At 40.7% G+C, this 22,910-nt stretch overlaps 1 pseudogene across 1 annotated transcript; it reads right to left on the bottom strand.

Annotated features, from left to right (window-relative positions):
* Window positions 1-14,783: 14,783 nt before the first annotated feature.
* On the bottom strand, window positions 14,784-16,227 carry LOC308256626 (centrosomal protein of 83 kDa-like; annotated as a pseudogene). Its single transcript has 2 exons — window positions 15,930-16,227; window positions 14,784-15,726 (listed from the first exon to the last, which is right to left on the bottom strand). The product of its transcript is annotated as a centrosomal protein of 83 kDa-like (transcript).
* Between the last annotated feature and the right edge of the window lie 6,683 nt (window positions 16,228-22,910).

The raw sequence follows: 22,910 nt of genomic DNA, 5'->3' as shown, positions 1-22,910 counted from the left end.
TCATTTAGACTCAATTATAAATGTAACCAGTAACCAATTCAGTTTCCAAATCTCTGAACACCGTTTCCCAGGGACTAAGCAGTTTCCTTCAGATATTAAAGCTCCTTGAACATGTAATCCTAGAATTTCAATCTATATTCTAAATATTTTCCTATTCTATCACTGTAAATTCAGTGTTTAATTCAGTTTTGTCCAGTGATTCAAGCTCATTCATTGTGAATTTCAAGTGTTTATACTCCCTAACCATAACTCTAACCCTAGCTGTAGCCCTAGCCCTAACCCTAGCACTAGCCTGAGCCCTAGCCCTAGACTTAGCCCTAACCAAAACCCTAACCCTTACCCTAGCCCTAAGGGTAACCCTAGAACAAAACCTAACCCTAGCCATAATCCTAACCCTAGCACAATCCCTAACCCTAACCCTTACCCTAACACGAACCTTTACCTTAGCCCTAGCCCTAGCTAACCCTAACCCTAGCCCTAAATACTAGCCCTAACATTAGCCCTAGCCCTAACCCTTCCCTTAGCCCTATCCCTAGCCTTAACCCTAACCCTAGCACTAACCCTAGCCCTAAACCTTCCCCTAGCCCTAGCCCTAGCCCTAACCCTAACCCTAAACCTAAGCCTAGCCCTAACACTAAGCCTAAGGCAAACCTTAACCCTAACCGTAATCCTAACCCTAAACTGTCATATCAGCAGTATGAAAATAACTTTTTAAGATATCTGAGGCCTATGAAAGTGAATGTTTGTGTTTAACCAACCTTCTTTCAAAAAAGCCAACTTATTTAGACTCAATTATAAATGTTACCAGTATCCAACTCAGTTCTCAACACTTTGAACACAGTTTACCAGGGACTAAACAGTTTTCTTCAGATATTAAAGCTCTTTCAAGATGTATTCCTAGTGTTTCAAGCACTTTCCTAAATATTTCCTTAGTCTATCCTTGTGAATTCTCAGTTTCATTCACTTTGGTCCAGAGATTCGAGCTCATTCATTTTGATTTCCCAATGTTTATACAGCGTTTTTCTATATATACCAGCTCTATTCACTTTTGTCCAGTGTTTCAAGCTCCTTCATTATTAATTCCAAGTTTTTTACCACGTTTTTCTGTAGAGGTGTTCTCTCTTTTCCAAGCCAGCACGGAAAAGGAACAGGTCCGTTTCCTGAGTGGAGGAGCTGGGAATTAAGAAATAAAAGAAAGAAAGAAACCAGATAGAAAGATAGAAACAAAGCTGGGAGCCAGGTGGGACGCCTTCCTCTCTGATGGAGAGGCAGGGACCCCGGAGACCATGCAGCACATTTATTTTATACCCACAAATACCAGAAAGTATCACCAAAACTTATGATCAAAGGAGCTTTTTTGCATTCTTGAGTAGGCCCTAGTATTCCTGGTGCTTGCCTGGATTTACATATCAAAGCCCGCTCCCCAGCACCTGGACGAAGGTAAAAAGTCAGTACTGATAACGCCCCCCCCCCACCTTCTTGGGGAGGGCATAACCGAGATACGGCTCTGCCAGTGGCCTTGGGCTCAGCTGACAACAATTTAAAGAAATGGCCATGTGCCTTCCCAGGCAGCCCTCTACATTTTTCCATATATACCAGCTCATTTAACGTGAGTGATTACTTTTTAAAGACTATCCTACATTTCACAGCTCTTTGAATACAAATTCTCAGTATTTCAACAGTGCAATATAGGTATTAAGGTTCCACAAACTATTCCAATTGTTTCAGACACATTTCTAGATATTTCCCATGTCTGTCATTTTTAGCTGTGAGTTTTCACATTTTCACAGGTATGTGAGCAGTATGAAAATGAATGTTTAAGTGTTTAACCAACCTTCTTTCAAAAAAGCAAATTCGGTGTGTGTGAGTGAGTGAGGAAAAGTTAAATTTCACAGGAGTAGCAGTGGCTGGCAGACAGGTTCTCCTTGACAAGGAAAGACTACCACTGCTGCGGGCACTCCCTGGATGGCAGGACTCCAGCAGGGAGCCCTCACCATCTTGCAGGGGAGAATGGCCTTTTATAGGAACTCATCAACACCACCCACCAGACAGGCCTTGGAACTGCCCCTCCACCCAGCGGCCACTCCCGCCTAAATCTTGCTACCCCAGCTGCAGACCCACAGACCCTGGGACCTCACCTCCAAAGGAGCATGGCTGGGCAGCAGTAAATGCAACCTCCCCCCTACCCAGTGGCAGAACTCTGGATTCGGGAGTATCAGGATTCGTGTGTTTCCAGCTGCCCAGGGCACTCCACTCCTTAGGCAGCGCTTGGGAGCCTCTGAGAGTCCCCGAGGGTGTGATTCTGCACATACAAGGACTCACAGCCCCTCAGTAGAATTTCTGCATTCCCTCTTCCTGGATAACTGCCCACATTCACCCCAATGCTCAACCAAGGTGCCAGGACCCCTCAGAGTGCATCAGAACTCTGGGCCCAGCAAGTGCACCTCCACAGAGGCGAAGTTCCAAAAGGCAGGCACCCTGAGCCCATCCACCCACAGGGCACGAGTGGGAGCCACTGTGAGCTCTCCCTGCATGTGATCTTGAACAAGCGGGGGTGCACTCCCTCCCAGAAGTAGAAGTTTTGGATTCAATCATCCTAAATACCAGCCCACAGGCACCTCAATTGAGAGGCTACACTGCCAGGGCCCTTCAGAGTCCTTCAGTGTGCATTGCTTGCAAACATACTGCAGGTGCTCCTGTGAGCCGCCACTGGAAGTAAGCGCCCATCCACCACAGGTGCAACAGCAAAAGCTGGGTCTGCCCTCTCCAATACTGGAGAACTCTGGGCACCACTGTCATGCCTTTCCAGAGAGCAGGCCCCCTGAGCCCCATCAGCCCAACAGACGGTTCCTGGGTGCCACTGTGGGTCCCTGTTGGGCACGTGCAAGACAGCAAAAATTGGGACACTCCCCTCCACGTGGCTGACTTCTAGACACTGCAGTTGTGCCTCTCAAGCTCACAGGCCTACATCAAGAGAACCAAATAGCTCAAGTAGGGAGCTACACTAGATTAACAAGCCCAGGAGAACTGAGAGATTACACCAGTAGCACCATCCCCCAAAGAACCTGGGTAGCAAAGCAATTGGATCTACAATTAAAACAATATAAGAAAACATGGGGAGACAAAACAATAACTCCCAAAGGAAAGAAAAAAGAATCACCAGAAAGGGAGTTAAATGAAATTGAGGCTAGCAGCTTATCAGAGATAGAATTCAGAGTAATGGTTATAAGGATGTTTAAACGGATGCATGACAAATACAAACAACTCAATGACAGATACACACAACTCAATGAGAACTATAAGGAGCTGAATGACAATGTCACCAACATGAAAAGAAACCAAAAGGAGATCAAGAATGACATAGCTGTAATAAAGAACACAATGGAAGGCCTAAACAGTACAGTAGAAGAGGCTGAGCACCGCATCAGCGAATTAGAAGACAAGGTAGGAAAAAACACACAAACACAGCAGCAACTGGAAAAAAGACTTAAAAAGCAAGAGGAGAGCCTAAGGGAGCTTTGGGAAAACACAAAACAAAACAATATTAGAATAATAGGGACACCAGAAGGAGAGGAAGAGAAGCAAGGAATAGAAAACCTGTTTGAAGAAATAATGACAGAAAACTTCCCTGATATTAGCAAGAAAAAAATTATGCAAGTCCAAGAAGTACATAGAGTCCCAAACAAGTTGAACAAGAAAAGACTGACACCAAGAAACATCATAATTAGATTGGCAAACACCAATGACAAAGAATCCTAAAGGCTGCCAGAGAGAGACAGAAAGTTACCTACAAGGCATCTCCTATTAGAATATCAACTGATTTCTCAACAGAAACACACCAGGCCAGTAGGGAATGGAATGAAATATACAAAGTGATGCAAAGCAAGGGACTGAATCCAAGAATACTATACCCGGCAAGGCTATCATTCAAAATTGAAGGTGGAATCAGGAGCTTCATAGACAAAAAAGGGCTAAGAGAGTTTATCACTACCAAGCCAGCAATGCAAGAAATGCTAAAGGGACTGCTGTAAAAAGAAGAAAGAGAAAAGAAAAAGAAACACAAACACTAAGGAAAAATATGACAACAAACATGTACTTGTCAATAATAACATTAAACGTAAATGGATTTAATGCACCAATCAAAAGACATAGGGTAGCTGAATGGATAAGAAAACATGACCCATATATTTGCTGTCTACAAGAGACCCACCTCAGAGCAAAGGATTCACACAGACTGAGAGTGAAGGGATGGAAAAACCTTTTTCAAGCAAATGGAAATGAGAAAAAAGATGTGGTTGCGATACTTATATCTGATGAAATAGACCTCAAAGTAAAGACCATAACAAGAGATAAGGAAGGCCACTACATAATACTAAAGGGAGCAATTCAACAAGAAGATATAACTCTGGTAAACATATATGCACCCAATGCAGGAGTGCCCAAATACATAAAAAACTCCTGGAAGACACCAAGGGAGAGATCGACAACTAGATCAAATGGACCTAATTGACATCTTCAGAGCATTTCACCCCAAAGCCACGGAATATACGTTCTTCTCAAGTGCATATGGGACATTTTCAAAAATAGACCATTTACTGGGTCACAAGCAAAGTCTCTCCAAATTCAAAAAGATTTAAATCATATCAAGCATTTTCTCAGACCACAATGGCATAATATTAGAAATAAACTATAATAAAAACATTCCAAAAAATTCAAACACTTAGAAGCTGAATAGCGTGCTACTAAACAATGATTGGGTGAGCAATGAGATCAAAGAAGAAATTAAAAACGTCCTGAAGACTAATCACAATAAAAACACAACACTGCAAATGCTATGGGACACAATGAAAGCAGTCCTGAGAGGGAAGATTATAGCTCTACAGGCCTACCTCAAAAAACAAGAAAAAATGCTAATAAATCATCTAACTCAACAACTCAAAGAATTAGAAAGACAGCAACAAGAAAAGCCCACAGTGAGCAGAAGGAAGGACATAATAAAGATCAGAGCAGAAATGAATGACATAGAGACCAAAAAAACAATACAAAAGATCAACAAAACCAAGAGCTGGTTCTTTGAAAGGATAAACAATATTGATGAACCAAGAAGCAAAGAGAGAGGAACCAAATGAACAAAATCAGAAATGAAAGAGGTGAAATAACAACAAACCCCACAGAAATACAAAATATTGTTTAAAAATACTATGAACAACACTGTTCTAACTAACTACGCAATCTGGAGGAAATGGACACATTCCTAGAAAAATACAATCTTCCAAAACTCACTCAGGAAGATTCTAAAAATCTCAATAGGCTGATAACTATGGAAGAAATTGAAGCAGTCATCAAAAAGCTTCCAGAAAAAAAAAAGCCCAGGGCCAGATGGCTTCACAGGGGAGTTTTACCAAACATTCAAGGAAAAAATAAAACCTATCCTCCTCAGACTATTCCAAAAAATTCAAGAGGAAGGAACACTTCCAAGCTCCTTCTATGAAGCCAGCATCACTCTAATACCAAAACCAGATAAAGACAACACAATGAAAGAGAATTACAGGCCAATATCCCTCATGAATATAGATGCCAAAATCCTCAACAAACTTCTAGCAAATCAGATCCAGCAGTACATCAGAAAGATCATACACCATGACCAAGTAGGATTTATCCCGGGGATGCAAGGATGGTACAATATCTGCACATCAATAAACCTGATATATCACATAAACAAATTGATAGATAAAAAGTCACATGGTCATATCAATTGATGCAGAAAAAGCATTTGACAAAATCCAACACCCTTTCTTGATAAAAACTCTCAACAAGGTGGGAATAGAAGGATCATACCTAAACATATTAAAAGTCATATATGACAAACCTACTGCCAACATCATATTCAATGGGCAAAAACTAAAACCATTTCCCCTAAGAACAGGAACAAGACAGGGATGCCCATTCTCACCACTCCTGTTCCACATAGTACTGGAAGTACTAGCCATTGCGATCAGACAAGAAGAAGAAATAAAAGGCATCCAAATTGGAAAAGAAGAAGTAAAACTCCTTATTCGCAGATGACATGGTACTGTACATAGAAAACCCTAAAGACTCCATCAAAACATTACTAGACTTAATAAATGAATTCGTCAATGTAGCAGGATACAAAATTAATGCCAAGAAATCTATGGCATTTTTATACACCAATAATGAACTTACAGAAAGAGAGACTAAAAAAGCAATCCCATTTACCATCGCACCAAGAAAATTAAGATACCTAGGAATAACTTAACTAAGGAGGTAAAAGACCTATACGTGGAAAACTACACAACACTGAAAAAAGATATAGAGGAAGACATAAACAGATGGAAGAACATACCATGTTCATGGATTGGTAGAATCAACATCATGAAAATGTCCATACTACCCAAAGCAATCGATAAATTCAATGCACTTCCCATTAAAATACCAACAGCATATTTCACAGACCTAGAATGAACCTTCAAAAAACTCATCTGGAATAAAAAAAGAACCCGAATAGCTGGAGCAATCCTGAGAAAGAAGAAAAAAGTAGAGGGTATCTCAATACCAGATATCAAGCTGTATTACAAAGCCACTGTTCTTAAAACAGCCTGGTACTGGCACAAGAACAAACATATAGATCAATGGAATAGAGTAGAGAACCCAGAAATCGACCCAAACCACTATGCCCAAATTATATTTAACAAAGGAGGCATGAACATACAATGGAGTCAAGACAGTCTCTTCAACAAATGGTGTTGGGAAAATTGATCAGATGCATGCAAAAAAATGAAACTAGATCACCAACTTTCGCCATACACAAAAATAAACTCAAAATGGATAAAGGACTTAAACATAAGACGGGAAACCATAAAAATATTAGAGGAATCCATAGGCAGAAAAATCTGTGACATAAGCCAAAGGAACTTCTTCACTGATACTGCTTCTAGGGCAATGGAAAATAAAGAGAAAATAAACAAATGGGACTATATCAAAATAAAATGCTTTTGCACAGCAAAGGAAACCATCAATAAAACAACATGAAAGCCCACTGCATGGGAGAACATATTTGCCAATGATATCAACAATAAGGGTTTAATCTCCAACATTTACAGAGAACTCATACAACTTAACAAAAAGAAGATAAACAACCCAATAAAAAAATGGGCAACTGATCTAAACAGACACTTTCCAAAAGGAGACAAAAGGAAGGCCAAGAGACATATGAAAACCTGCTCAAAGTCACTAATCATCAGAGAGATGCAAATCAAAACAACAATGTGATACCATCTTACACCTGTCAGAATGGCTATCACCAACAAATCAACTAAGGACAAGTGTTGGCGAGGATGCGGAGAAAAAGGAACTCTTTGCACTGCTGGTGGGAATGCACACTGGTGCAGCCACTGTGGAGAATAGTATGGAGTTTCTTCAAAAAACTAAAAATGGAATTCCCATTTGACCCAGTTATCCCACTTCTAGGAATTTATCCCAAGAAACTAGAAACACGAATCAGAAAGGATATATGCACCCTTAGGTTCATAGCAGCACAATTCACCATAGCTAAAATTTGGAAACAGCCTAAATACCCATCAGCAGATGAGTGGATTAAAAAACTGTGGTACATCTACACAACGGAATACTATACTGCGGTAAAAAAGAAGGAGTTCCTACCATTTGCAACAACATGGATGGAGATAGAAAGCATTATGCTAAGTGAAATAAGCCAGGCAGAGAATGATAAATATCACATGATCTCACTCATTTGTGGAATATAATGAATGGCATAGAGTGATGAACAAGAACAGATCCAGAGACTGAGAAACGTCGATCAGAACCTCAAACCTCAGGGAAGGAGGGGGTCGGTGGGAGTAAGGGGGAGAGATCAACCAAGGGACTTGTGTGCATGCATATGAGCCTAATCAGTGGACACAGACAACAGGGGGGTGGGGCACAAGTGGGGGGTGGGGGGTAATGGGGGAATAAGGACACATATGTAAAAAAATAATAATAAAAATAATAAAAAAATAGAAAAAAAATTGTGAGGTAACCAGAACCCAAGAACGCCTGAGAACATCTTTCTTGCCATGCTAGCAGTCATCAGCTGTTAAGTAATATTACTTGGGAAAATGGGTAAGTATTTTGGACTTATGTTCCTGACCCTTCATGGGTAAGAATCCTTACGTGGGCTGGTCCCCCGCCTAATGTAGTCACCAATAATATCAAACACCTCGGTCATCCAGGAGGACCATGGGTGGGGCAAGGAAGTATAATTATACAGGATCGCCACCCAGCTTCCCTTTTGTATGACACAAAATCAAACCACTGCTCCTTTGTGTGTAAAATTAAAGAGAGGTTTCTGGCTTGCATGGACACCAAAGGAAGGGACTGTCACTACTTGCTCCTGGGAGAGGTGCAGAAAATGTAACTAAGACCTTGTCTATACAAAAAGAAATTGACAACCAGTTTGAAATGGAATTGCCATGGCCTAGAGCAAAGAATATCCTTACATGATATTATTCTACAATGTCATTATAATTTTTCCCAGATTTGTATTACCCCCATTACCTATAATAGTACCTCGCACCCTTGGGAATCAATAAAAAATCATCTTTATGGTGCTTATAGACAAAGGTAACACATCTCTTGATATTTTAGAATTACAACAGCATAATGTACAATTATCTCAAACAAGCTTACAAACTAATTCTTTGAATGTCTGGCAGCAATTTAAATAGGACATGAAAAAAATTAATCCCTTCCACTGTGTAGAGGGCCTCCTGGGAAGGCAACTAAGCATTCTATATTGGCCCCTCTTGCCCTTTTGGCCAAAAGGGACCTTATTCTCACAATCCAATTGCCCACAGCTGTTGCCTGTGCTTTCTGTTCATGCTGAGGTTGAAACCTCATGGTGGCTGGTACCATGGATCTGTCTCTTGCCCAGTGGGGTGAGCTGGGCCCTCCCTGGAGAAGAAACCTGGGTTCCCCAATATTGGTGATTAGTGCCGGAGCCCCACCAGCAGGCGAGGGGATCCCAAGGCAGGTGCTGGGCATGGAGGCCACAGGGGCATAGGCTACCAAGGAGACAGAACTGAACGTCACATCACCCTGCTTGGCCCCAGAGGATGGCTGGTTAGCCAGAGATGGGTAAGATTCCTGAGGGAAGGAACAACCTAAGACAGGCACAGTCGCAGAGGGGTCATCAGGAGAGAACTTGGGGGTCAACAGAGGTGGGGCACAGACCCTCACCCCCCAAACATTGCAGGGGCCTGAACCCTCACCCCTTCTGAGGGAGGTGTCCTGCCCCCATGGCTGCTTCACTTCCCATGCCCAGCACAAATCGGGACCCAGGTAACAGACAGAGACTTGGCTGACAGCAGCTGCCCTCTCACTGCAACAAAACTTGTTTGAGTTGTCTTGTACCCATGGTGTGGGGAAGTGGGTTTTTTATGTCTAAATCCAGCCTAGCACCAGGAATGCTCAGGGCCTACTCAAGAAGGCAAATAATCCTTTCCACTAATATTTACAGGGTAAAATAAGATTGTTGTTAGAGTATTAAATTTGACAGTAAAATAGTAGTTAATTTCTCAGACTAATTTAAATTGGCTAAGTGAAATAAGCGAATATTCTAGAAAAATTAATGGTACTGGACAAAAAGCTTTTCCTAAAGTGTTAACTAAAATTTTTATTGGTAGTTCATCTCATGGTAAAATCACGTTAACATGTAATGAAACTAAAGCAGTCATATTTTAGTGCAAAAAATTAAAATTTAAAAGCTATCAAGACTACATTATAAAATTTCCAAAAGCCTCATAATATTTAAATCAAAAAAGGGGGGGATAGTAGAAGAATATCATGTAAGGAAAAGTATCCTGTAAGTAATTTACATCTAGAAAATTTTTACTTTAGAAAATTAACTTTCATTTGTAATGCTAACAGCAAGACACCCATGAAAAACACACATGGTGTCAAAAGAAGCCAAAGGAAAATCATTTGGGCAAAAAATGAAAAAGGATCCCAAGTCAAATTTATAGAAAAGATTCCTTTATTAACTTTTGTTCGAGAATATGTTTGTATATTTTCAGAAAACAACTCCAAGACCATGTGGATTCCTGCAACAGAGAGGAATTGCTCCAGCCATGAAGACAGAAGAGAAACAGTCCAGAGATGGAAGATGCTGACGACACCTTGCCATGCTAGCAGTCAGCAGCTGTGTGTCACTGCAGGTTGCCTAGGACCAAACCAGAGAGGGTCGGACCTGCATTACCACCATTTGTCCACCATCTAGAACTGAAATATCATTGTTGACATGTACACATAAGGAACTGTTTGACATTGAAATTGGGATTCAAAAGAACTGTTGGCCCAGAAAGAAACTCACTACAGACTGATTCACTTGCCTCTCAGCATAACCATTATTGCTTGTCTCATTTTCGGTTCTTATAAGTGTATTTCTAGTATCACATGATCTCACTCATCTAGGAGAAATAATGAACAACATAACCTGATGAACAAAAACAGACCCGGAGACAGAGAAGCATCGATCAGACTGTCAAACCGCAGAGGGAGCATCGATCAGACTGTCAAACCGTAGTGTAGGGGTAAGGGGGAGAGATCAACCAAAGGACTTGTATGCATGCATATAAGCCTAACCAGTGGTCACGGACAACAGGGGGATGGGGCATGCGTGGGGAGGAGTTTGGGATGGCAATGGGAGGATGAGGACAAATATGTGATAGCTTAATCAATAAAGAAATTAATAAAAAAAAACTTCCCTCACACCACAGTGTTATTAAGCTGTTATCATAAAATGGAATATACGGTGGAACCTGTTGAATAGAGTGTATCTGTAGAAGAATAGTCACAGGTCAGGGCTTCTAAGACAGCTCCACCAACACAGCAGTCCCTTCTGTGTACTTGATGTTTCTCAGTGTTAAAAGATATTCTCCATCTCACTAAGTTACCAGCAGCATTCTTTTTGCAGAAAGACTTCTTCGGTGATGCATGTGTGTAAGACATCTCTCTGAGTGCAAATCCTCACCAGCAACAGTGGGATGCTAGTGAAGAGGAACCGTGGGAAAAACAGATGTGGACAGGGCTTCATTTGAGTCCAAGATCATCTTGTATTTATCTTGAGTGTCTTCAACTGGTAGGGAGGTGGGGGAAGATTTCCCAGCCACCTCATATCATGTCCAGCAACAGGCAACTTTTAACAATGAGGATCCACACAATGGCAATGAGATTTCACGGGAATTTATTGGTTGAAATTTTTTGCACCAGAGTGGGAAATGTGAAAATGGTGCCAGGCACAAACAGAAAGTTGTCCAACATCAGAATGTCTGCTCTAGAGAAGTAAATTATGAGTGTAACAAAAGTGGGAAATCTTTTAGGCAAATCTTTAACCACAGTGAGAATTCATACTAGAGAAATGCCCTATGAGTGGACTGGTTGTGGGAATTTCTTTACTGAGAGCACTGCACTCATTAAACACCAGATAATTCAACTGGAGAAGAGCCATATGAGTATAGTGATTTAGGGAAGGCCTTCACTCAAAGATCTACCCTCATTCAATACCACAGAGTTCACACTGGAGAAAAGTGTTATGAGTATAGTAAATGTGGCAAGTCCTTCAGTCGAAGGTCTCACCTCATTGAACACTACAGAGTTCACATGGAAGAGAAGCAGTATGAGTGTAGTGATTGTGGGAAATCTTTCAGTCTATGATCCACCCTAATTACACACCATAGAGTTCACACAAGAGAGAAGCCATATGAGTGTAGTGATTGTTGGAAGCCCTTCAGTTGATGGCATTCCCTATTTCAACACCACATAGTTAACACTGAAGAGCAGCCATATTAGTGTACTTATTGTTTTAAGTCATTTAGACAAAGATATAACCTCACGAAACACAAGAGGCTACACATTGTAGAGAAGCCATATGAATGTACTGAATGCAAAACGTCCTTCACTTGAAGGTTCCAATTCACTCAACACCTCAGAGTTCACACTGGTGAAAAACCATTTACATTGTGTATGTGCGAAATCTTTTAAGTGCAATAATCGCCCCCTTAACCACAAGAGAGTTTACATTAGAGAAAATCTGTGTGAGAGTAGTAATTATGGGAAGTCCTTCAGGCAAAACTCTAAGCTCATGGAAGACTATGGAGGTCACAATGGGGAAAAATCTTCAGAGTGTAGTGAATGTGGGAAAACTTTTAGTTGCAAATGTAGCCTGGTTACACACCCGAGAGTTCACAATGGAGAAAAGCCTTAAATGTGCAGGGAATGTTTTCTTTTTCTCACTTGGAATAACAACACTGAAGGAGACTCTTTGGGACCCGTTTACCTGAATTTAACCTCCTTTTAATGGATCATACATTTCTAGTTTCCTCATAAGTTTCAGTTATAAGTGTGATTTTAAGGAGCTGAATTGGTCACCCAGAAGAGGAGTCCTGTGTTGTGCTTTTGCTAACTATATGAATTATATTGTCTGTTCATGATATGAATTAGATAATTCTCAGCAATGTTTAGGGGAATTCTTCCCCACATACTGTAAAGGAACCATGAGCCATGTAGGAAATTTCATATGGTGGTCATTTGTTTTAAGACTTTGAGGTATAAATTGAGCCAGCATTAGGACATAAACATTGTCTTAATAGTGAGTGGAAAAGATTGTAGTGAATTAGATGAAAAGTGCCTCTTCTGAACATTATCCAGAAATGATCAAAGGGCCGTGGCTTGTGATATATTTGTGTACAGACATTCTTGAAACCTCCATAGCTGTTTCCTCTGGCTGAAGTCATTGACCGAAAAAATCATCTAACAGTTTACTGGATTCTCCTGGCCCATTTAGGGTCTTCACCTCAATGTTTCCTCAACAGGCAAGACCTCAAAGCTAGAGGGAGGAGTACACTGTAATCAGTCTCTGATGTGTGTTTTGGAACCAGTCTGCATTCCTGTTGATCCTGATGGCAATAGTCTTCACTTCCTTCCAATATTTTCTGTTCCGGAGACAAGGCTGATCATCCAAAGAAATTAGGAGAGAAATGGTATAACCCATATCAGGTCACCATTTTAATTTACTACAAGGGGGATTATCTAGGTGTTTATTTGGAAGTACTTTTTAAGGCTTTATTTAGGTAGATTTATAATTGTCATGAATATTTTATTGAGTTTTTAGGAAGAGAGGAAGGGAGAGAGAGAAAAATGGTGATATGAGAAAGAAACATTGAACAGCTACCTCATGCACGCCACCTCCAAAGCATCCAGGCAGGCATATGGCCTGGCCTAGAAAGAAACCATTGACCTTTCAGAGCAGGGGATGTTGCTCAACCAACTGAGGCACACTGGCCAGAGAAGAGTTTATGCTTGTATTTTATTTTTAATTATTGAATTAATATCCATACAACAATTCTAAACCTTCTTTTGCCACACCCTATATTTATCTCCTGCCCTTTCATAATTTCTCTTTCTGCCTTCATCTGCTCTAAATTCAGTCATTTATTTCCCTTCTTTTACAAGATATATATATATATATATATATATATATATATATATATATATATATATGGCCTTGTGCACGAAATTCAAGCACGGGAGGGGGTCCCTCAGCCTGGCCTGCACCCTCTCCAATCCAGGACCCCTCAGGGGATGTCCTACTGCCAGTTTAGTACAGCTGGCTCCTAACCGCTTGCCTGCCTGTTGGCCTGATTGCCCCCTAACCACTCCCCTGCCAGCCTGTAGGCCCTCAACTGCCCTCCCCTGCTGGCCTGATGGCCCCCAACTGCCTTCCCCTGCCAGCCTGATGGCCCTCAATTGCCCTCCCCTGCCGGCCTGATCACCTCTAACCATCTCTGCCTCAGCTCCCACCACTGTGGCTTTGTCCAGAAGGAAGTCTAATGTCCTGAAGATGTCTGGTCACCCAGACTAATTAGCATATTACCCTTTTATTAGTATAGATATATATAAAAGGCTAAGCGACCATCCAACTGACCGACTGTCCGACTGGCCGGTAGGTATGATGTGCACTGACCACCAGGGGGCAGACATTCTATGCAAGAACTGCTGAGTGACAGCAACTTTGCAGAATGCCTTCAGGGGATGTCAGAGAGCTGGTTTTGACCTGATCTCCACAGGCCAGGCTGAGGAACCCCACCTATTCCAGAGGGATCCCACTCACTCCACAGACCCCTTTGAGCCACAGTGCCAGCCCAGGTGCAGCTGGCTGGGAAGGGACCAAGGGAGGTTGGCCCCAGGGCATGTCCAGCCCATCTCGCCCAGTCCTGCCCCGCTAGCCACTTTCTAATTAATTTCTTTTCAATGTACACGAATCTGTGCACCAGGCCACTAGTATTTTTGATAATTTTGTAAGCACTATAAGTTGTATACTCTTTAACAAATACCAGTTTCCTTCATGCTACTCAGTTATTTTGAGATTGAACACTAATGAGTATGTAAATTTTTAATTATTTTTTATTCCTGAGTATTATTGTGTTCTATGGGTAATAACTTTATCTATGATCTGTCTATGGTTTTTGTTATTTCCAGGTTTGAGGTATTATAAATAAATTTTCTGGGAATAGTGGGTTCAGTTCTTCAAATAGATGTATATTTTACTTATGTTAATTGTTTCAGTATAGGTAAGTGTTTTACTTTTTAAGACATGCAGAACTATGATCTAAAATGGTTGTTCCCTTTGCCTTCCCAGCCACCCACAGTAATGAAAATTCTAGTTTTTCTGAAACCCTGACAGCACATGTGATGTTTAATATATATATTTACTTACTTATTTTTAACCATTTCCTTTGTATTTGGTTTGAATTCAGCAATTCATTCATACACCGTGTAAGTGAGGTCACTTGGATCTGCAAGCCACTGATTTGCTGTTTCAGGTCAGAATTTTCATTTTTCTCTTTCTCTGCATTTTTAATACTCACAATGTGTTGTTCAAGTTTTAACCTAATACTTTAAAGTTCTCTTCTGGCCGATTCTTCTGCCATCTGTGAAGCCTGCAATTTCTGTTCATACTGATCCTTTTCAGACTGCCTCCACACATTTTTCTCTAAGTCCACCAATCTGTTCTCAAGTTCAAGCTGTTCATCTTGTAATACCTCAAGTTTTTGTTAACCTTCTTCCTTGGCAGCTTGTACTTTACATAATAATTCATGATCCTTTTTTGCTAAGAGCACTCTGTGGTGTTCAACAGCTGATTTGAGAATTTCATTGTCTGACTGTAACCCGTTCACTTTGCATCTTATTTCTTTCTCTTTCTAGATCACTCTTTAGCTCCTGCTGCTTCCAGTTTGATGTCTGTTATTTCTAATTTGTTTGACTGTTTGAGTTCCTTTATGGGTCAATGCATTTATTTCCCATTCAGCTTTATGTAATTTACTGATTAAAACAGTATTTTGTTCATTGCTTGATTGTAGCTCTTTTTCCAAGCATTCAGCCTGCAGTTTGACTGTTTTTCAGCCTCCAGGGATCTGGTTGCAGCTTGCATCTCAACTATTGCACCTGAATTCTTTGGACATTTTCTATCTGAGCTCTAGAATTCTCTTTTACAGCACTTAATCTGGCTGCTTCAGCCTCTAACTCTTTTAATTTCTGAACCAAATGGACATTTTCTCGAATAAGTTGCTCCACTCATTTGCTATCTCTTGTGGGATCAAGACTAAGCAGCTGATTATGTAGTTCTTCTTTATCTTTCTCCAGTATTGCAATCTCTGATTCATATTTTTATTTTTTTCTTCTAAAATACATGCAAATTCTTCTTTCTGGTGTTCTAACTCTGATTTGAGAAGCTTAGTATATTCAGCTCTATACTTTTCAACTTCTTCATCCAGATTCCTAAAACGCGCTCATTTAGTTTCTAATTCTCATTGTATTTGGGCTCTGAACAATTCCAAGCTTTGTGGAGTTAATACCTGCAGCTTTATTTCTTCTAAGTCTTTAGTTTACTCTAATAATTCCTCTCTTAGTTCTTCAAACAGCAGCTGAAATTTTTCCTGGTTAGTTTGCTTTTCATTTAGCAGGCGCATGAGTTTATTTTGTGACTTTGTGCACTCATCTTTCAACCTGTTGTGTTTAGTTCTCATAGTGACAGTTAGTTTTATGATGTTCACATTGTAATCTTTCATCAATTAACATTGCTTGTAACACGGCGTCAGAATCTGTCAGCCCACTATCTCCACCAGGTGGACAAGTGGTGGGAAGAGTGTTCATATTGGTGGGTAAGTTGACAACCATGTGAAAATAAGTTCTGGTTTTCTTATTGTCTTCATTTTCTTTCCAAGATTATTTTCCACTTCCTTCTTTCTAAGACAAGATCTTGGGAGGCCAAACTATACCAGACTCACACACAGCCTTGCAAGGTGCAGACACAAAACTAGCACCGCCCTGATCCCCTGCAGTGGGGCTGCCTTTTCAGGGGTGCAGGGCCAGCCCTGTACCTCCTCAGGTGGGGGACACCACCTCAGCCCACTGCCCTCAGCTCCTCCAGCCCTAGGGGTGACCTGGGTTGCTGGATCCTGGTGCTAGGGAAGCAGGAAGTCCCGCCCCTTTGTCCAAAGTTTAATATTTTTAAATTGTAGGCCCAGAAATGAGTTTAGTGTTAACTTGTTTTGTTTTAAATCCATTTTTCTAAGGAATTTTTATGGTAAGCATTTCTTCATACATTTATTTACACTGTCTTTATCTATTTTGTTTAAATGTCTGGTCAGAAACTTTTGCCAATTTTTAAAATGAATTTATGATTTAACCAATAGGAGGAGACTTCAGCACCTAAGACATCTGTTTTCATCTCACTCATTCCTCAAGGACTCAACTGTCTTCTTTGCCATTTGGAACTATATGTTTTGAACACTGGAAGGAAAATTGCTTTTTCTCAAATTCTATCCTATGGACAATTTAAAGCCCGCTTGCATGATACATTTATAAATTTAATGCACTAATATTCTCCACCATTCCTTTTAGTTAAAGCATTGAATAGTACATTAAGTGAAGTTAAGGTTTGTAGTTTTTCTCAATTTCCCTGGTATAAACACTCCCATCGTTGTCAGTTTCAAACTGCCAAAATGATGGCACTGAACATGGGCCTGATAAGATATTTCAGTAGCAAAACATTGTATTGTATTTACAACTTACTGACACAGTAGGTACAAATATGCTCAAGAACAATCATGATAAAATAATAAAATAATGGGGAAGTGTCAAGTTTTAAACATTTTTTAAAACTTTGTTTTAAGTGTAATTGATTTAAAACATATATTCAAAAAATATATTTCTATTTATTTCAGAGAGGAAGAGAGAGTGAGAGAGAGATAGAAACAACAGTGATGAAAGAGAATCACTGATTGGCTGCTTCCTGCTTGCCCCACAGTGGCGATCCAGCCTACCAACCGGGGCATGGGTCATGACTGGGAATCAAACCTTAACCTCCAGGTTCGTAAGTCAATTCTCATCCACTGAACCACACCAGCCAGGCACCCCTAAACTTTTAAGAAATCCCACTTGCCCTAACTGGTTTAGCTCAGTGGATAGAGCATTGGCCTGCAGACTGAAAGGTCCCAGGTTTGATTCTGGTCAAGGGCATGTACCTTGGTTGTGGGCACATCCCCAATAGGAGGTGTGCAGGAGGCAGCTGATCGATGTTTCTAACTCTCTATCCTTCTCCCTTCCTCTCTGTAAAAAAATCTATAAAAAATATATTAAAAAAAAAAAAGAAAAGAAAAAGAAATCCCACTTGACCTGCAACCAGCAGTGAACAGCAACCACTCATGCCGGGCTTTTGTTTGCTGGAAGCTTTTTGATGTCTGCTTCAATTTTCTCCTTAGTTTTCAGCCTGTTGAGATTTTTTCATTCTTCCTGGTTGACTTTTGGAAGGTCATATTTTTCTAGGAATATGTCCATTTCCTATAGGTTGTTTAGTTTGTTGGAGTAGGGTTGTTCATAGTATTTTTTTACAATCTTTTGTATTTCTGTTGGATCTGTTGTTATTTTGCCTCTTTAATTTCTGATTTTTTTTATTTGGGTCCTCTCTCTTTGATTCTTGGTAAGCCTGGCAAGAGGATCATCAATCTTGTTTATCCTTTCAAATAACCAGCTCTTGGTTTCATTGATCTTTTTGTTTTGTTTTGTTTTTTGGGTCTTTATGTCATTTATTTCTGCTCTGATCTTTATTATCTCCTTCCTTCTGCTCACTCTGGGCTTTTCTTGTTGCTCTCTTTCTAATTATTTAAGTTGTAGAGTTAGATATTTTATTACCAGTTTTCTTGTTTTTTTGAGGTAGGCCTGTAATGCTATGAACTTCCCTCTCAAGACTGCTGTCATGTGTCCTATAGGTTTTGGATTGTTGTGTTTTCATTGTCATTAGTCTTCAGGATGTTTTTAATTTCTTCTTTGATCTCTTTGGTAACCTAATCGTTGTTTAATAGCATGCTATTCTGCCTCTAAGTGTTTGAATTATTTTTATTGTTTTTATTGTAGTTGATGCTTGATATGATTTCTATCTTCTTAAATTTGGAGACATTTTGCCTGTGACTCAATATGTGGTCTATCTTTGAAAATGACCCATGCGTATTTGAGAAGAATGTATATTCTGTAGCTTTGGGGTGAAATGTTCTGATCTAGTGAGTCATTTAGGATTGCTGTTTCTTTGCTAATTTTTTGTCTAGAGAATTTATCCAGTGATGTCAGTGGGGTATTAAAGTCCCCTAGTATAATTACATTGCTGTCTACCTCTCCCTTTATATCTTCCAGCAGTTTTTTTACGTATTTGGTTGTTCCTGCATTGGGTGCATATATCTTTACCAGAGTTATATCCTCTTGTTGTATCAATCCCTTTAGTATTATGAAATGGCCTTCCTTATCTCTTGTATGGCCTTCACTCTGAGGTCTAATTAGTCATATATAACTATTGCTACCCCAGCTTTTTATTTTCATTTCTATTTGCCTGAAAGATATTTTTCCATCCCTTCACTTTCAGTCTGTGTGAGTCTCTTGTTCTGAGGTGAGTATATTGTAGATAGCAGATATATGGGTCATATATTCTTATCCATTCAGTCACTGGATGTCTTTTAATTGAAGCATTTAGGCCATTGACATTTAAAGTTATTATTGAAAGGTACTTGTTTCTAGCCATTTTTATTTTTTGTGCCAGTGTTCCTTCTTGCCTTTTTATTTCATGTTTTTACAATAGTCCCGTTAGCATTTCTTGCATTGCTGGTATGGTAGTGATAAACTCCCTTAGGTTTTTTTTGTTGTTGTTTATTTGTTTGGTTGGTTGTTTGGGGTTTTTTGTCTATGAAGCTCCTGATTGACCCTTCAATTTTGAATGATAGCCTTGCTGGATAGAGTATTCTTGGATTCAGTCCCTTGCTTTGCATCACTTTGTATACTTCCTTCCATTCCTTTCTGGCCTAATGTGTTTCTGTTGAGAAATCATTTGATAATCTAATGGGAGATCCCTTGTATGTAACTTTTTGTCTCTCTCTTGCAGCCTTTAAGAGTCTCTCTTTGTCATTAACATTTGCCATTGTTATTATGACATGTCTTTTGGAGTTCATCTTGTTTGGGACTCTCTGTGCTTGTGTGACTTTTTTCTTCCCCAAGTCAGGGAAGTTTTCTGACATTATTTCTTCCAATAGGTTTTCTAAAGCTTGCTCTTCTTATTCTTCTGGCACCCCTAATATACACAGGTTGCTTCGTGTCATGTTGTCCCAAAGCTCCCTCAGGCTCTCCTCCTGTCTTTTGATTTTTTTTCTCCAATTGCAGTTCAGATTGGTTGTGTTTTCCCTCCCTGTCTTCTAATTTGCTAATTCAATCCTCTTCTTCATCTAGTCTACTGTTGAAAAATTGTATGACCCTTAATCTGAATTCTTTTTCTGACATATTGCATGCCTCTGTTTCAATTAATTCCTTTTCTGGCAATTCCTCTTTTTCTTTCCTTTGGGGTTGTTCTTCTGTCTCCCCATTTTTGCTCTCATCAAAGGATCTAGGTGTCGAGACGTGCGTGGCCTGTGGCTGCAGCAGTGGGCTTGGTGGCAGGACGTGTGTTCACGGGCGGTGGCTGTTCCTCAGGTGGTCTCGGGCAGCATCTGCTCCTCAGGTGGCTGTGGGTGGTGGCTGCTCTTCAGGCAGTCACAGGGTAGCCACTCCTCACACAGTCACAGGGTGGCAGCTGCTCATGTGGCAGCCGCTTGTCATGCGGTTGTGGGGTGGCTGCTCCTGGAGGGGGTCACAGAGCAGCTGCTCCTTGTGTAGCCATGAGGCGGCTGCTTCTCATGTGGTCATGGGTGATGGTGTTCCTGGGGGGGTGGTCATAGGGTGGCTGCCTCTTGTGCTATTGCAGGTGCTGGCTGCTCCTCTGGCAGTCACAGGCAGTGGTGCTGTGTAAGGCTTGGCTGTTCACATGCATGCCTGTTCTATTATTTTATATTAATGATTACTCATTTATTTCAGCCCTTTGTATTCAGCATGTCTCTATCAAAATAAACTGTTTCTATGAAAACTGAAGCTTTTGTTTTGGTTTTTGTTTTTGTTTTTGTTTTTGTTTTTGTTTTTGTGGCCTACATAAACTTAAACCTTCTTTATTTGGCCCATGTTAGCGTTTGAGTTTGCTGTGCTTGTCATACATGGAACAGACCCATAGATCTCATTGAGGAGAGGTATGGGGGGTGGTGTCTAGAAGAGATGTGCATATCCTATGGACACAGAAAAAAAATGTGGTGAAGGCCAGGGTGGAGTGGCAGGGGCTGGGTGGAGGGGGGCAAGATAAGGGCAACTGGGGGATATCTGTAATAGTGCCAATAATTTAAAAAATTTAAATGTTGCAATAGTTGATATCATAATTCTACTTCTATAAATGGGTCCTAAGGAGATATCAGAAATGTAGGCAAAGAATTAGGCAGTAATGTAACATATTTCCTAGTAATAAAAAGAGATACTTAGATGCCTAACAATAAATGATTAGTTATGTCAAAAATGGTGCATCCTGCTCAGCCAGTGTGGCTCAGTGGTTGAGCATCAACCTATGAAACAGGAGGTCACAGTTCAATTCCAGGTCATGCTTGATCCTGAGTAGGGGGGCTGCAGGAGGCAGCCAATCAATGATTCTCTCTCATCATTGATGTTTCTATCTCTCCCTCTTCATTCCTATCTGAAATCAATCAAAACATATTTTTTAAAAAGGTTTATCCATAAGAAGAAATGATAGTTTTCAAATAACTTTTTTAAAAGATAACCTTATGTGAAAATATTTTGTTAAAAGGGGTACAAAATACTTTATATACTATAAGTTCTTTCAACCCTCTCTCTCTCATACACATACGCCCACACCTCCCCCACCCATATACAAACCCAACCCACACCCACACAGTAAATCTGTCTTAATAGACTTTCACTTCACTGATCACTCAGTTGAGCTCACTAGTTAGATGAGCTGATTCTCTGTATTTCTTCTGTAAATGAAGAAGCTGGGGTACTTGGAAAGATAGTGGTAAATCAGATTCTCAGTGGCATGCTTACCAAGAGCCCATTATTTATTATCCTCTTAATACTCTGTCAAAGTCTATTTGATAATATATTATTGAGGATTTCTGCTTCAGTATTCAAAAGTATGCTTGACTCATTTGTGTGTGTGTGTGAAGATTTGTTGTAAAGGTTAAAGTTAGCCTTGTGAAAGGGACTTAGAAACATTGTTTACTATACTCTGATTGTATAGCCTGAGAATACTCTGTTTGCTAAAGGCCCAGTACAATTTGTCTTACATACTATCTTGACCTAGATATTTTTTTAGGGTAAATTATTGACTATTTTATTTTACTACAAAAATATAACATTCTTTGTTTATTTTTTAAATAATTATACAATTCTGTGCATTGTCCTATACTTGTCAGAAAAAAAGCGATTTTAACTTCTAATAAAAATATGTATTTTAAACAAGCAAAAACAAGTAAATGGCAAAAAAAAGTACTGGGTGATGTGTTAAACTAAGGTTTCTAAAGGTTTACCCCTGCCATATCTCATTGGCTTACAAATTTGCTAATGTTTTCTAAAGATTTAACTGTGCCATACCTCCATATTACCACAGGGTGGGAGCATCTACACTAATAAAAGAGAAACATGCAAATTAACCATCCCTCCGCTACACCCCCAAGCCACGCCCATCAGTCAATCAGGAGTAAGTATGCAAATTAACCCAACAAAGATGGCGGCCGGCCACAAAGCTGGAGCAAGCAGGAGGCTTGGGTTGCCCCAGCAATGGAGGAAGCCAAGCTTCCCGCCTGCCCTGGCCAGCCCTGGACTCTGCTCAAGGCTACAAAGTTTCAACTATAGAAGATAAATAAATCCTAGATACTTGCTTCCAGCTGGCCCTGGCCTCCACTCAAGGAGGCACTGAAAAAAAAGAAAAAGAAAAAGAAAAAAAGAAGGAGCTAGGACCTTGGGTCGCGGGGGCGGTGATCAGGCCAGGATGGGACGGCAGAAGCCATTGGGGGTAAGCAGACCAGCAGGGGGGCCAGGTGGGGGTGAGAAGGCCAGTGGGGAGGAAAAGGGGGGCAAGCAGGCCAGCAGGGGGGGCAGTTGGGGGTGATCTGGCTGGTGGAGGACATTTGGAGGAGAGCAGGCTGGCAGCGGGGGGCAGTTGGGGACGAGCAGGCCAGCAGGCAGAGTGGTTAGGAGCAATCAGGCAGGCAGGCAGGTGAGCGGCTGGAGCCAGCAGTCCCAGATTGTGAGCAGGATGTCCAACTGCCGGTTTAGGCCCGATCCCTGTAAATCGGCAGTAGGACATCCTTCGAGGGGTCCCAGATTGGAGAGGGTGCAGGCCAGGCTGAGGAACACACACCTCCCCACCCCCGTACACAAATTTCGTGCACCCAGCCACTAGTTAGCTTATAAAAGCCTCCTCA

This window comes from Plecotus auritus (assembly GCF_963455305.1).
Source record: "Plecotus auritus genome assembly, chromosome: 8".
Classification (NCBI taxonomy): Eukaryota; Metazoa; Chordata; class Mammalia; order Chiroptera; family Vespertilionidae; genus Plecotus; species Plecotus auritus.
The sequence above is the reverse complement of the archived record's forward strand: the minus strand, read 5'-3'. Positions and strand labels throughout refer to the sequence as shown.